The 12,349-nt window shown below is 37.6% G+C and overlaps 1 long non-coding RNA gene across 1 annotated transcript in view; it reads right to left on the reverse strand.

Annotated features, from left to right (window-relative positions):
• Positions 1-368: 368 nt before the first annotated feature.
• LOC131479915 (uncharacterized) overlaps positions 369-12,349 on the reverse strand; it is a 176,241-nt gene continuing 164,260 nt past the window's right edge. Inside the window, exon 3 of the long non-coding RNA XR_009245169.1 lies at positions 369-520. This is a non-coding gene — a long non-coding RNA (uncharacterized LOC131479915). The remainder of the gene's footprint in view (positions 521-12,349) is intronic.

Below are 12,349 nucleotides of genomic sequence, written 5' to 3' on the forward strand. Positions count from 1 at the left end.
TTCGCAATGCTCAGTTTTGAACTCACACAGACCTAACAATTGCAGGTATTTGAAGAATCGCAATGGCAGAAAATTGCTGTATCTCTGTGTACTCTCTCTTCCCCTGCTTCTCAAAGCAGAAACAAAGAGATAGCTAAACATGTTTAAAAGCTGATTTTAGAAAGAGAGAAATTAAGCTGCATTCAGAGAGATATTCTAATAGTGTGCATTGCCTTGAATGAATCACTCAGCAAGAAAAGGAGCCTTTTGTTACCTGTTCAGCAGAGGCTTCTGAGCAGTCTTCCAGACACGAAAGCACGGAAGGCACAGAGGAAGGCCAGAAGGAAGCAGCCCATGCCGTCCTTTGCCTTCCTTCCAGGTGGCAAAGGCGAGTTACTTGAAATTCTCAGATCAGGAAAGATGGGCCACTTCAGCTACTTGACAGGAATATATCATGTCTTCTATCGCATGTTGTCACATTTATTCCTTAGCCATGACCTTGACAGTAGAAACTCTTGAGTCCAATTTCAAGATTGGAAAGCTGAGTAACAGAAAAGTTAAATAAAATACAAAAGTTAAATAAAATATAAATATGTCACTTTTAACATGTGAAAATGTGTTAAACATGTAGTATTTTCCTTGAAGGAGCCACCTCATAAGGGTGTCTCCAATCACAACATTTTTATTCCCTTCATTTTCCCCACACTCTTACCCAAGTGAAATTCACTACGTCCAGATAATGCTTACTTCATAAACACATAAAAATAGACTTTAAATCATACAATCCCTTGTCTTGACCTGGGTCATTGTAAGTCCATCCTGTGTACTTTAGACTTTTGATGAAGTTTTTAGTCCATTTTCTTTCCAGGCAAGGAGATTATTGCACAGGTCACTCCAATCAGAGCACCAGCACAAATATATACAATGACCTGTGCTTTTAAGCTCTACTTAAGATTACTACTTTTGGAATGTTTATCTTGTAGTTTATCATGATGAAAAATGTCTGATAATAGTACAGTCCAATCTTCCCCCAAATACTAAAATTGCATTGAGCCTTACACATTTCAAGTGACCTCGATTCTACTCCAACGAGACTCTCATGACAGATCAGGAAAGTGAAGAAGAGAAGTAAACTGAATATATGACATACAGCATTTTGTCTTCAATATACGATGCAATATCCATAGAAAATGTTGGGCTAAAATAATCTTGATATTTATTATAATATCAAAATAATTATCACTTATTGAGACTGTATGTGTAAGACAATTTTGCTAAGATTACTTTGAACATAGTCACTTAATACTAATTACAATTAGGAAAGTCTTATCCATAATTGTTCAAACAAAACAAAGGAAACCGACATTTATTAATTTGTCCAAGGGTGCAGACTAACTAGCAACTCAAATTTCAAATGCCAGGCTGTTGACCTTGCACTTGGTGCCCAATAGCAAATGATTTTCACATAAGAAACCACAAATCACAGTTCATTTATATTTCCCAATTGTTTTGCTCTCCTAGAGTTTATTTCAGTGTACCCTTATGTGCAATATTAGACCTACCTCAAATGAACCCTAGGGATTATTTTAATAAAAATACCTAAAGATACAGTGTTAGTTTCAAAGTATTTAAAGTAATCATTCTAGAGGAAAAGAGAATTCATTTAATTCAGCAAGTGTTTGCATACAATTACAGATTTGTGTCTAAAAGAGTAGCTTTTGAATCTCTTTTTTTTGTAGTAACCTCACACTTACTTCTACTATTATCCTAATCACAAGAATTGAATTTATTTATTTATTCATCTGTAGATCTCATAAACTGACAGAGGGCAGAACTTAAGAATTGCTTTTCCTTGTGTATTTATACACGGATCTGGCAATATCAGGCACTTATAAATGTTGTTTAACTGACTAAACAATGTGCTGTGCACTCAAGTTCATGTTATGGTACCAAATATAATAGTACTGTGGAAATTTCTATTTCAAAATTAACATCCCATTCAAATGTAGTTCAACATACTGTATCAAGACTTACACTAAGGGTTTTCTAAAATCACAGTAAAATTCCTATTATTTGATGGTAAGAACAATTCACATTCCACATTTTGAATTCAAAAAGTTTTATTGTGACATAACAGAAGGGCAAAATATTTTTATCAGTATGTTGAACCTCACAAATTTAGAAAATAAGCCTCTTAAAGGTACGAATTAAACCAAATTGTTAAAGCTTCTTTGAATTTGCAAAATATATTATTATAATCAAATACATATTTGATTACAAGTAAGCATACTTTATTTTTCTATATTAGAAATTTTCTCTTAAAAATAGGCCAATTTCAATGGTAAATCTTTCTGAATAAATCCTGCTGACAGATTCAGGCTTAATGCTGTGACTGGAACAAATTCCCTCTGTGCTTTAACCATTTCCCATGATTTGTTACAACCTTAATCATCCAATAACTCAAGACTAAATCAGCAGGAGCAATACAATCCACACATGCCATGTGCCAGGACAGCAGATGCTGATTCATAAGAATTGTCTCTTCTTCTGATTTCCAGCATATTTTATTATTTATTTGAAAGTGCTATGGAAGAGAAAGATCTTCCGCCCACTGCTTCACTTCTTCAATGGATACAATGACCAGTGCTATGCCAGTTTGAAACCAGAAGCCAGAAACTTCATCCCACTGTCCCACTGGAGTGACAGAACTCCAAACATTTGAGCCATCTGTGGTAGTTTTTCCCAGGCCATTAGTAGAGATTAGAAGTGAAGCATCCAGGACATGAATTGGCACCCACATTAGATGCCAGCATTTCAGGAGGTAGGTTTATCCACTATGCCATAATGCTGATCCCACAATGTAGAATTTGATTGCACATACTTCTCTGTGTCTCCATGATGCCTTTGTGAAGATACATTTATCTGGAAACTAAAGTGATTGAGAGATAGGTGGAGAAATGAAAAGAGGGAAGGAAAGAGAGGGGGGAAGGCAGAAAAGAAAGAGGGAGAGAGAATTGGACTTCCATTCACTGGTTTATATCCCCAAATGGTTGTAACTACCAGATCTGGCCAGGCCCAAACCAGGGACCTGAAACTTTATCCAGATTTTCTATGTGTGCTGCCAGGACCAAAGTATTTAAGTGAGCATCTGCTGCCTCCCAGGTATGTATAGTAGGATGCAAGAACAGAAGCAGTAGCAGGACTCAAACCCAAGCATTCCAACAGGATGTTGGCATCTCACATGGTGGCTTAACACATTGTATCACAACTCCCACCCCAAAAGGTTCCATTATTATCTTCATTTTTCTTTTAAAAAACTGTCAGCAAAAGTTGCTATTGTTTTTTGAAGCTTAATTCCTCAGTATGACAGAACCTGATGGAAGATGTTTGCATTAAGGTGAAAGAGGCCTCATGAATGAACTAATGTGCCTCTCAAGGAATGAAGTGGTCATGCCAGTAATTGATGTCCCTTTCTCTCTTTGCATGAGACTGCCTGCCCTTCCTCTTTTCCAGTAAGGGTGAGACAGTAGCAGGCCCTCACTGCATTTGTCAAGCAGATAAGCCACATGATATTGAATTGAAAGCTTGCAGACCTGTGAAATAAGTAAATCTCTGTCCTTTATAAATTATCCAGTCTCCTCTGATAGAGTATAATAACAGAAGATGGGGTAGGACAAGAGTGAAAAGGAAACTGAGTCAAAATGTCAGTAAGCAGCAGGTCTTAGATTTGAACTCAGAATTTGAATACAAGGTTCTTGAAATTCCCAGATACTGTGTCCAAAAACAGTCTAAAAGCTCAAGCCAGATTGTCATTGTGAGATGAATTATAGAAAACAGCTTGGAATTTGATGTCCACTGTATGAAATTAAACTTTATACCTAGATACAACTGATCTTTCTATGCCAAAGCAAATACTAATACTTGTGATGGAAGCCTGAGACCCTAAGATAAATATGTTGTGCCTGCAAAGACCAGTGACAACAACGTTGCTCCATTCTTGTTTCTTTTAGAACAAGCCATGTGAATCTTGAACTATGGTATCAGGAAATATCCTCCACAACCGGTTCATTTGACAATAGGGATAATACCTTTCTATCAGTTATTACCCTACCATTTAGGACTTTGGAACTGTTTTCTGCCATTAGCCAACATCAAAGCAGACATAGAGATCAAGGGAATTGAATACTAACCCCAGAAACATACTCACACATCTACAGCTGACTAATTTTTGACAAGTGAAACAAAATCAACCCAGAGAGAAAGGATAATCTATTTAATAAATGGTGCTGGGAAAACTGGATCTCTGTGTGCAAAAGTATGAAACAAGATTCCTATCTTATTCCCTTATACAAATACCAATTCTAAATGGATCAAGAAGCTGTATCTATGACTAGATGCCATTAAATTGCCAGAGGAATATGTCAAGGCCGTTCTGTAAGACATGAGTCTAGGCTACAACTTCTTGATAAAGACCCCAGAAATACAGGCAACTAAAACAAAAATAAACAAATGAGGAAAAAAAAGAAATAAGTAAGAAGGGGGGTGGAAATGCAGGTAGGAGGCAGGAAGGCTGTTTTGATTACAGTGTCCCTATACTACAACTTCAAGTCTTGTGTTGCAATGCCTACAGCAAGGAGCTGAATTGGAAGTGCAGCAACTAAGACAAGAACCAGTGCCCATAGAAACACTGGCATCACAAACAGCACTTTATCCACTATCCCACAAGGCCAATCCCATACACCTTCTTTGTACTTAAGTGAGTCAAAGGTAGCCATGTGATTTTGAATCCCTATTTTGAGAAATGAATAAGGAATAAGAAAGGATGGATCAAGGAGAAGAAACATCAGGCGCAAGACAATGAAATACGAAAGATCAAGGCACTTTGTGAAGTGTCTGCAGTACATAATTTATTTTTACATGAATCTTCTAGATTTTATTTATTTTTTAATTTATATGAAGTAAACAGGGTCCATGTATTTCACAATACAGACTTAGAATCATGGCAGTATTTCCCACCCTCCCTGCCTCCTACCTGCATCTCCCACCCACCCTCCTTCTTACTTCTTTCTTTTCTTTTTTCTAATTTTTGCAATGGCATATTTTTATTTCACTTTGCAATCACAGGTTTAGTACTGCATTGGGTAAAGACATCAATACATAGGAAGAAGAACAAAAAAAAATCTCTTCCAGCAAGATGTTATCTAGAACATTTTTACATGACCACCATTTATTTTTTCTAAAACATATTTCTTATTACAACTGTTGAAAATATGCACCTCTATAATAAGAACAAACTCTACAGCCAAGCATCCATAGTCTATACTTGAACAAGGTAATAGGTACAACTTAATGACAGTAGTAACTGCATATGAAATTCGAGTCATCCATTTTAACATGATTATTTTAACCTTCACACAGTAAAATGATCATACTAAAATATAAGAGGACTTTCATTTAATTAGTTAAATTAATCTTATCTTTTGAGCTAGACTCCTATTGGCTGGTGACCCAAATAGGAATAGGTCTCTAACTTGAGGAGCTTAATTTCAGGTGAACTAGAAGGACAATAAAAATACATCCAATATGGAAGGACATTAGCACTATAATATAACAAGCATAATAAAGAAACTAATGAGTAAAGAGGGGTCCATTCGATAGCCTAGCGGCTGAAGTCCACACCTTGCAAGCGCCAGGATCCTGTATAGGCTCCAGCTCTAATCCTGGCAACCCCGCTTCCCATCCAGCTCCCTGCTTATGACCTGGGAAAGCGGTCGAGGACAGCCCAAAGCCTTGGGACCCTACACCCGCGTGGGAGAGCCAGAAGAGGCTCCAGGCTCCGGGCTTCAGATTGGCTCAGTTGTAGCCATTGCAGCTGCTTGGGGAGTGAATCATAGGACAGAAGATCTTCCTCTCTGTCTCTCCTCCTCTCTGTATATCTGGCTTTGCAATAGAAATAACAAATCTTTTTCAAAAACAGCAAAGAGAACAACTATGCTGGGGAGGTGTATTTTAAACTGGCAATAAAGTTATTAGACTAGGCTTCATTGAAAAAGCAATAAATTTGAAGTTGCTAAGTAAGTTATAATTGGAATATCAGAAAAAAAATTTTTTTCCAGCAAAGGAATTGCAGGTTCAGAAGTTTTCTAATGGGATACATAGCAAGAAGCATTCAAGAAATAACAGTGAGACCTGTATAGCTGGAGTACAGGAAGTGAGAGAAAAAACAGTTCACAATTATGATCAAGAGAGAGAGTACAAATGAAAGGAACTTTATGTGGGACCTTGCATGATATTGAGAGGAAGTCAGCATTTATTCTGAGTGATTTATAACAGGAAATGATTGCAGGAATGTTAAGCAGAACGATATTTTCTGATTTACATCATTCTAGCTGCTGTCTTAGAGTATACTGAAAGGAGAAAAGCAGGAAGCAGGGAGCAAAGTGAAATGGCTAAGGTATTATTCCACAGAAAAATGATGTTGAGTCCGAACAAGAAGACATCAGTGAAAATGATGGGAAATGGAACCAACAGAGTGTCTTAACATACTTAACAGAGGTTGTGAAACAAAGAGAAGAATAAACTATAATAAGACATTTACATTTTCACCCTTTTTTAAGTTTTTACCTTTAAAAATTTTTTCTAAGTTTTTAAGTTTTGGTCTTTAAAAAAACAGAGTTGTCAGGCCCGGCACGATAGCATAGTGGTTAAGGTCCTCGCCTTGAACGCACCGGGATCCCATGTGGTTGCTGGTTCTAATCCCAGCCAACCTGCTTCCCATCCAGTTCCCTGCCTGTGTCCTGGGACAGCAGTCGAGGACAGCCCAAAGCCTTGGGGCCCTGCACCTGCATGGGAGACCTGGAAGAAGCTCCTGGCTTCAGATTGGCTCAGCTGTAGTCACTGCAGCTGCTTGGGGAGCGAATCATCGGACAGCAGATCTTCCTCTCTGTCTCTCCTCCTCTCTGTATATCTGACTGTAATAAAAATAATAAATCTTTAAAAAAAAAAGAGTTGTCAACATGCATAGTGGAAGACTACAGACTTTGTAAACTGTTGTGGAAAGATTTCACATACTGTCTATGGAATATTTTAATTAAATTAACTAAGTAGCCTAATTAAAAAGTAAATGTCATAATGAATAAAAAAGGAAGACCCACTCCCATCTTGCCCAAAATAAACCCACCTTAAATATTCAGAACAAAAAACGAGAGGAAAAAGATTTTGTGTTAAATCTAATTAGAAGAAAGCAAAAGTGGCTATGATTTGGTATCAAGTGAAGTAGATTTCAAAGCAAAAATTATTGCCTGAGATACAGAAAATCACTTCATAGTGACGAATGTGCCAAATCATCAAAAAAATCTAAAAGTCCTAATTTTTTATATCCTGAATAAAATATATAAATGTATAAAGCAAAAGCCACTTGAGCTCCAATAAGAAGTAGACCAACCGATGATTAGAGTGATGCAATTTGATTGCTCCATAATGACTAATAGAACTTTCTTAATTTGATAAATGGCCTCTATAAAGCATTTACTGGAGGTTGGTGCCATTTGGCTCAGCATCCCTTACTTGTGCCAGTTCATGTCCTAGCTGCTCCATTTTCAATCCAGCTCCCTGTTTGTGGCCTTAGAGGACAGGTGAGGATGGCTCAGGTCCTTTGACCTCCTATGCAAGAACGAGGAGAAGCTTCTGATCAGCTCAGCTCTGACTATTGCGGCCGTCTGGGAATGAACCAGTGGATGTAAGAGCTTTCTCTCTCTCTCTCTCTCTCTCTCTCTCTCTCTCTCTCTCTCTCTCTCTCTTTAACTCTGCCTTTCAAATAAAAAGTAAAAACTTTTTCAAACCTTACAATTGGTAACACTAATGCTGAAAGACTCATTGTTTCCACTTTAATAGGGGAAAAATACAAGTACATGATATCTCTCCAACTCTTTCATTGCACTCTGAACTTAAGGTTCTATCCAGTGTACTAAAGCAAGAAAGCAAAAAGCATCCATTTTGGAAAGAAAGAAGTTAAACTGTCACTAATCATTGTATTTGTCAGATTTTGCTACTTAATGTAAAATATCTGAGACATATAACTTATAAGGAGAAAAAAAATTATGTAGTTCGCAGTTTCAGACATCCACAGTGCAAAACACAGGTGTGAACCTTGACTTGGGAGAGTAGCTCCTGGCAACTGGCAGAGCACCACTGCAAAGGATTACATGGTACACAGGAAACAGAATAATTCTGGGGCCTCACTCACACTTCAATAACAACCTTCTCATGAGAACCACCTACTATGGGTATGCATCCAGCAACCTGAAAATTCCAAGTGCCCACCATCAGTCGATAGTGTCACCATGAGAACTAAAACTTTAGCATATAAACCATGGTAGTCACAAATGCCATAATCATTTTCAAAGAAAATGCAGGGAAGTTTGTAAAGAATAAAACTAAACTAGTAAAGGAATCTAGTAAGTTTGTAGGAATCTAGACCATGATGCAAAAATTCATTTTCACACCAGTCATGAATAATTAGTAACTGAAAAATACATTTATAACAAAGTGTATAAAATACCTTGAAAATGCCTAACAAAAGTTTTCAGTAGCAATGTATGGGAAAAAATAGAAAATGTCATGGAAATTATGGAAAATCTAAACATAAACCACATGATGCATCCAAAAACTCAACAATCTTAAGCTATCACTCTCTCTGAAACTGATCCATAAATTCAATACAATATTATTTGGATTCAGCTGTTGCTTGCTCTGTTGGTATTCCATATGAGCAACAGTCTGAATCCCTGGCTGCTCCACTTCTGATCCAGTCCCCACCAATGAGCATTGGAAAGCAAAAGAATATGGTCTAAGTGCTTGGGTCCCTGCACCACATGGAGACTTGGCTGAAGCTCCTGATTTTGGCCTGGCTCAGCCCAAACCATTGTAGCCATTTGGACAATGAACCAGAAGATCTCTCTTGCTATCTCTCCCTCCCTCTCTCTCTCTGTAACACTATCTTAAAATAAATAAATCTTTAAAAAGGAAGAAATTTATCATATGGGACAGTATTTTGAAATATAATGAAAGGAATGTGTGTGTGTGTGTGTGTGTGTGTGTTGTGTGTAACAATACCAATGAATATGCCAAATTTTAAAAGTTTTGACAGGGCAGACAGACATATGATTCAAAAATTAAGAGGTTTCCTTAGACATCCACATCTCAAATTAGAGTACTTAGGTTTGATATCTGACTGCCTCTGATTCCAGCTTCCTGAGGGAAGACAGGTGATGTTAGCTGGATCCTTAACACCCACATGGGAAGTACAAGTTGAATTCCTGACTCTTGGTTTTGGCCTGATCAAGCAACAGCATTGTAGGTATTTGGGAAATGAATTGGCAAATGGAAGTTCTGTCTCTCCTTATATACACATATGTAAATATATGTATATATGTGTGTGTGTATACATATAAGTGTGTGTATATATATAATAGATATACATATTTTTAAAGCTAAAGTGCAACTACAGAATTCATTTTCTATAAAATTCTATAAATGAAATAGACTCGTGGCTAACAATAACAGATGATTGGGTAGGAAAGGACGAAAGAAGGATTTCAGTGGGTGTGGGAAGAAACTTGAAAGTAACAGAATTGTTCATTATTTTAAATAATAATATTTAGTGTCATGGGTGGTAACAGTTCACATGGTATCTTTCATGAAATGGCTTTCTGGTAACTACAGCTATCATAACCAATCAATTTGTACATTCAAAATATTTGCAGTTTACTTAATATTTAATATCAGTCATATCCAATTACAGTAGATTTTAAAAGGGCCTAGCTAATGGCTGAAGTATTAGCTTTGAGATGCCTTATTGAAAGACAATCAAATTACAGGATCTCTTACAGAAACACCATGAATTCAGTGCAAAGCAAAGGTGAGTAGATACAGTTTTGGTGACCCTCTGAAATCCTCCTTTAGGTGTTTGCATTGTCTCAGTTAAATAAAAACAATGCCAATATCTGAGATTGCAATTGAACGACTATCTTTTGGGAGGATTGAAGCCAAAAATAACAAGAGTTAGAAATATTAATGTAATAGAGATCATAGTAATGGACAATTCAGTTTCATTTCTAGGTAGCATTTAAAACCCATTTGCTGTCCATGGTCATGAATTTTAAGGTATCACAGTTGATATTTCAAGTGAGAGGAAGTATGCAAGCCTGGGGTAAGCAAAGACTTACTTTAATGAAGGCTGTCTTCTCTCTCTTTTTTTCAAGTAAATTGAATGAAGTGAGAAGGGAACAGAAAAATTAAACCCATTGGGGGCTGACACAGAAGGTTAAGCCACAAACTACCATGTCAGCATCCTATAAGTGTACTGGCTTGAATATCAGCTGCTCCACATGTAATTCAGCTCCCTGCCAGTGGTCTTAGTCTGAGCAATCAGCAGAAGATGGGCCAAGTGTTTGGGGCACCTGTACCCATGTAAGAGACACAACCCTGTCCATTACGACCGTTTGAAGACTAAAGCAATAGGTAGAAGATTATCTTTCTGCTTCTCTCCCCCTCTCTCTTGTCTCTCAGTAATTCTGCCATGCAAATAATATATATGTATGCTTTTTAAATTATTAAACATGTTTTTATAATGAATCTATAGTTATGACCTTAGAATTCAAGCCAGGGGCTCATGTCATAATACAGCAGGTTAAACCGCAGACTGCTATGCTGGCATTCCCTACCAAAATGCTGGTTAGAGGCCCAGCTGATCTGCTTCCAACCCAACTTTTTGCTGATGTGTCTTGGAAAGCAGTGAGGATGACCTAAGTCACCAGGCTTCTGCACCTCTATCTGTGACCCAGAAGGAGTCCTGGGTTCCTAGATTCAACCTGACCCAGCCCTAGCCATTTCAGTTATTTGAGGAGTGAACCAGCAGATGTAACACTGAGCTTTGTCTCTCTCTCATCACTCTTTCAAATACATATGTATCGAGTTCGAGCTTGTTCAGAGAGTGAAATTAGTATGTTAGAGGGGCTGCAGCTATTGGTAATGACATGTTCCAGATAGACTAACATTGTATAAGTGTGAGCTGAAATTGGGTGAAGGACAAAAACTTTGGAGGACAGAATGATGAAAGAATCATCAATTTGAAATTAAAAACAAATTTAAATACGATGTATATACTGTTTTTAAAAATATCGTAGTCGGATATGAAAGCCGTTGAGAAACAAGAGGATCAACCCAGGGGTTGTGAGGACAACAAAACAAAAACATAAATAATATTAACAGATGACATCAACTTCCTCTCCAGTTTCAGAAATATGAGATTTGTGAGAAAAGAACTTTAAGTCATTAAGAGTGCCTAAGAGTAAGTAGTATAGGGCCTGGCACAATAGCCTACCAGCTAAAATCCTCACTTTGCACATGCCGGGATTCCATATGGGCACCGGTTCTAATCCTGGCAGCTCCCTTCCCAAGCAACTCCCTGCTTGTGGCCTGGGAAAGCAGTCGAGGATGGCTCAAAGCCTTGGGACCCTGCTCCTGGCTCCTGGTTTCAGATCAGCTCAGCTGTAGCCATTGCAGGCGCTTGGGGATTGAATCAATGAACGGAAGATCTTCCTTTCTGTCTCTCCTCCTCTCTGTGTATCAGATTTTCCAATAAAAATAAAATGTCTTTTTTTAATTATATTGCATTATGTGACAGTTTCATAGGCTCTAGGAATCCTCCCACCCCTCCCCATGCCCTTCCCCCATGGTGGATTCTTCCACCTTGTTGCAATATTACAGTTCAAATTCAATCAAGATTCTTTCTTTGCAAACATATACCAAGTATAGAGTCCAGCATCCCATTGTCCAGATGAATTGCACAGTTTCTTGGGGAGACCATTTCTGGTCTGAAGGTAGAGCTGGCAGAACATCATTCCAATCAATTAAGAGCCCCAACATAACATCAACAATTTACAACATTATGGAATTGACATGGTTTTGAGTAACCAGTATATTAAAAAATAATAATAATAAATATTTAAAAAATGCAAGTTCTTAACCACATCCTGTGATTAGCTCATTGACATTTCAATTTTAGTTTATATACAGAACCGGCTGCTATACACCTTAAAATGGCTATAGGGTACTATTCAGCTGTCTCGTGTCTATTTTAGTATTTAGCCGTTTGTTGTGTTGAAGTATAATTTTGCTGAACTTGGCGGATTTTAGGATAATCTAGACTGGCTTATAACTCTAACAAGATATTTGTCAACAATTAAGGTGCAGAACATTTTGTTTTTGGAGGGATGTGCAGAGAAATCTTCAACACCATGGTGAGGAGTGACTAGTCTTTGTGTCCCATCTAGTGAGGCATGAGTAAATCCACGCCAGCTCTTTCCTG

Source organism: Ochotona princeps, chromosome 3 (assembly GCF_030435755.1).
Source record: "Ochotona princeps isolate mOchPri1 chromosome 3, mOchPri1.hap1, whole genome shotgun sequence".
NCBI classification, from domain to species: Eukaryota; Metazoa; Chordata; class Mammalia; order Lagomorpha; family Ochotonidae; genus Ochotona; species Ochotona princeps.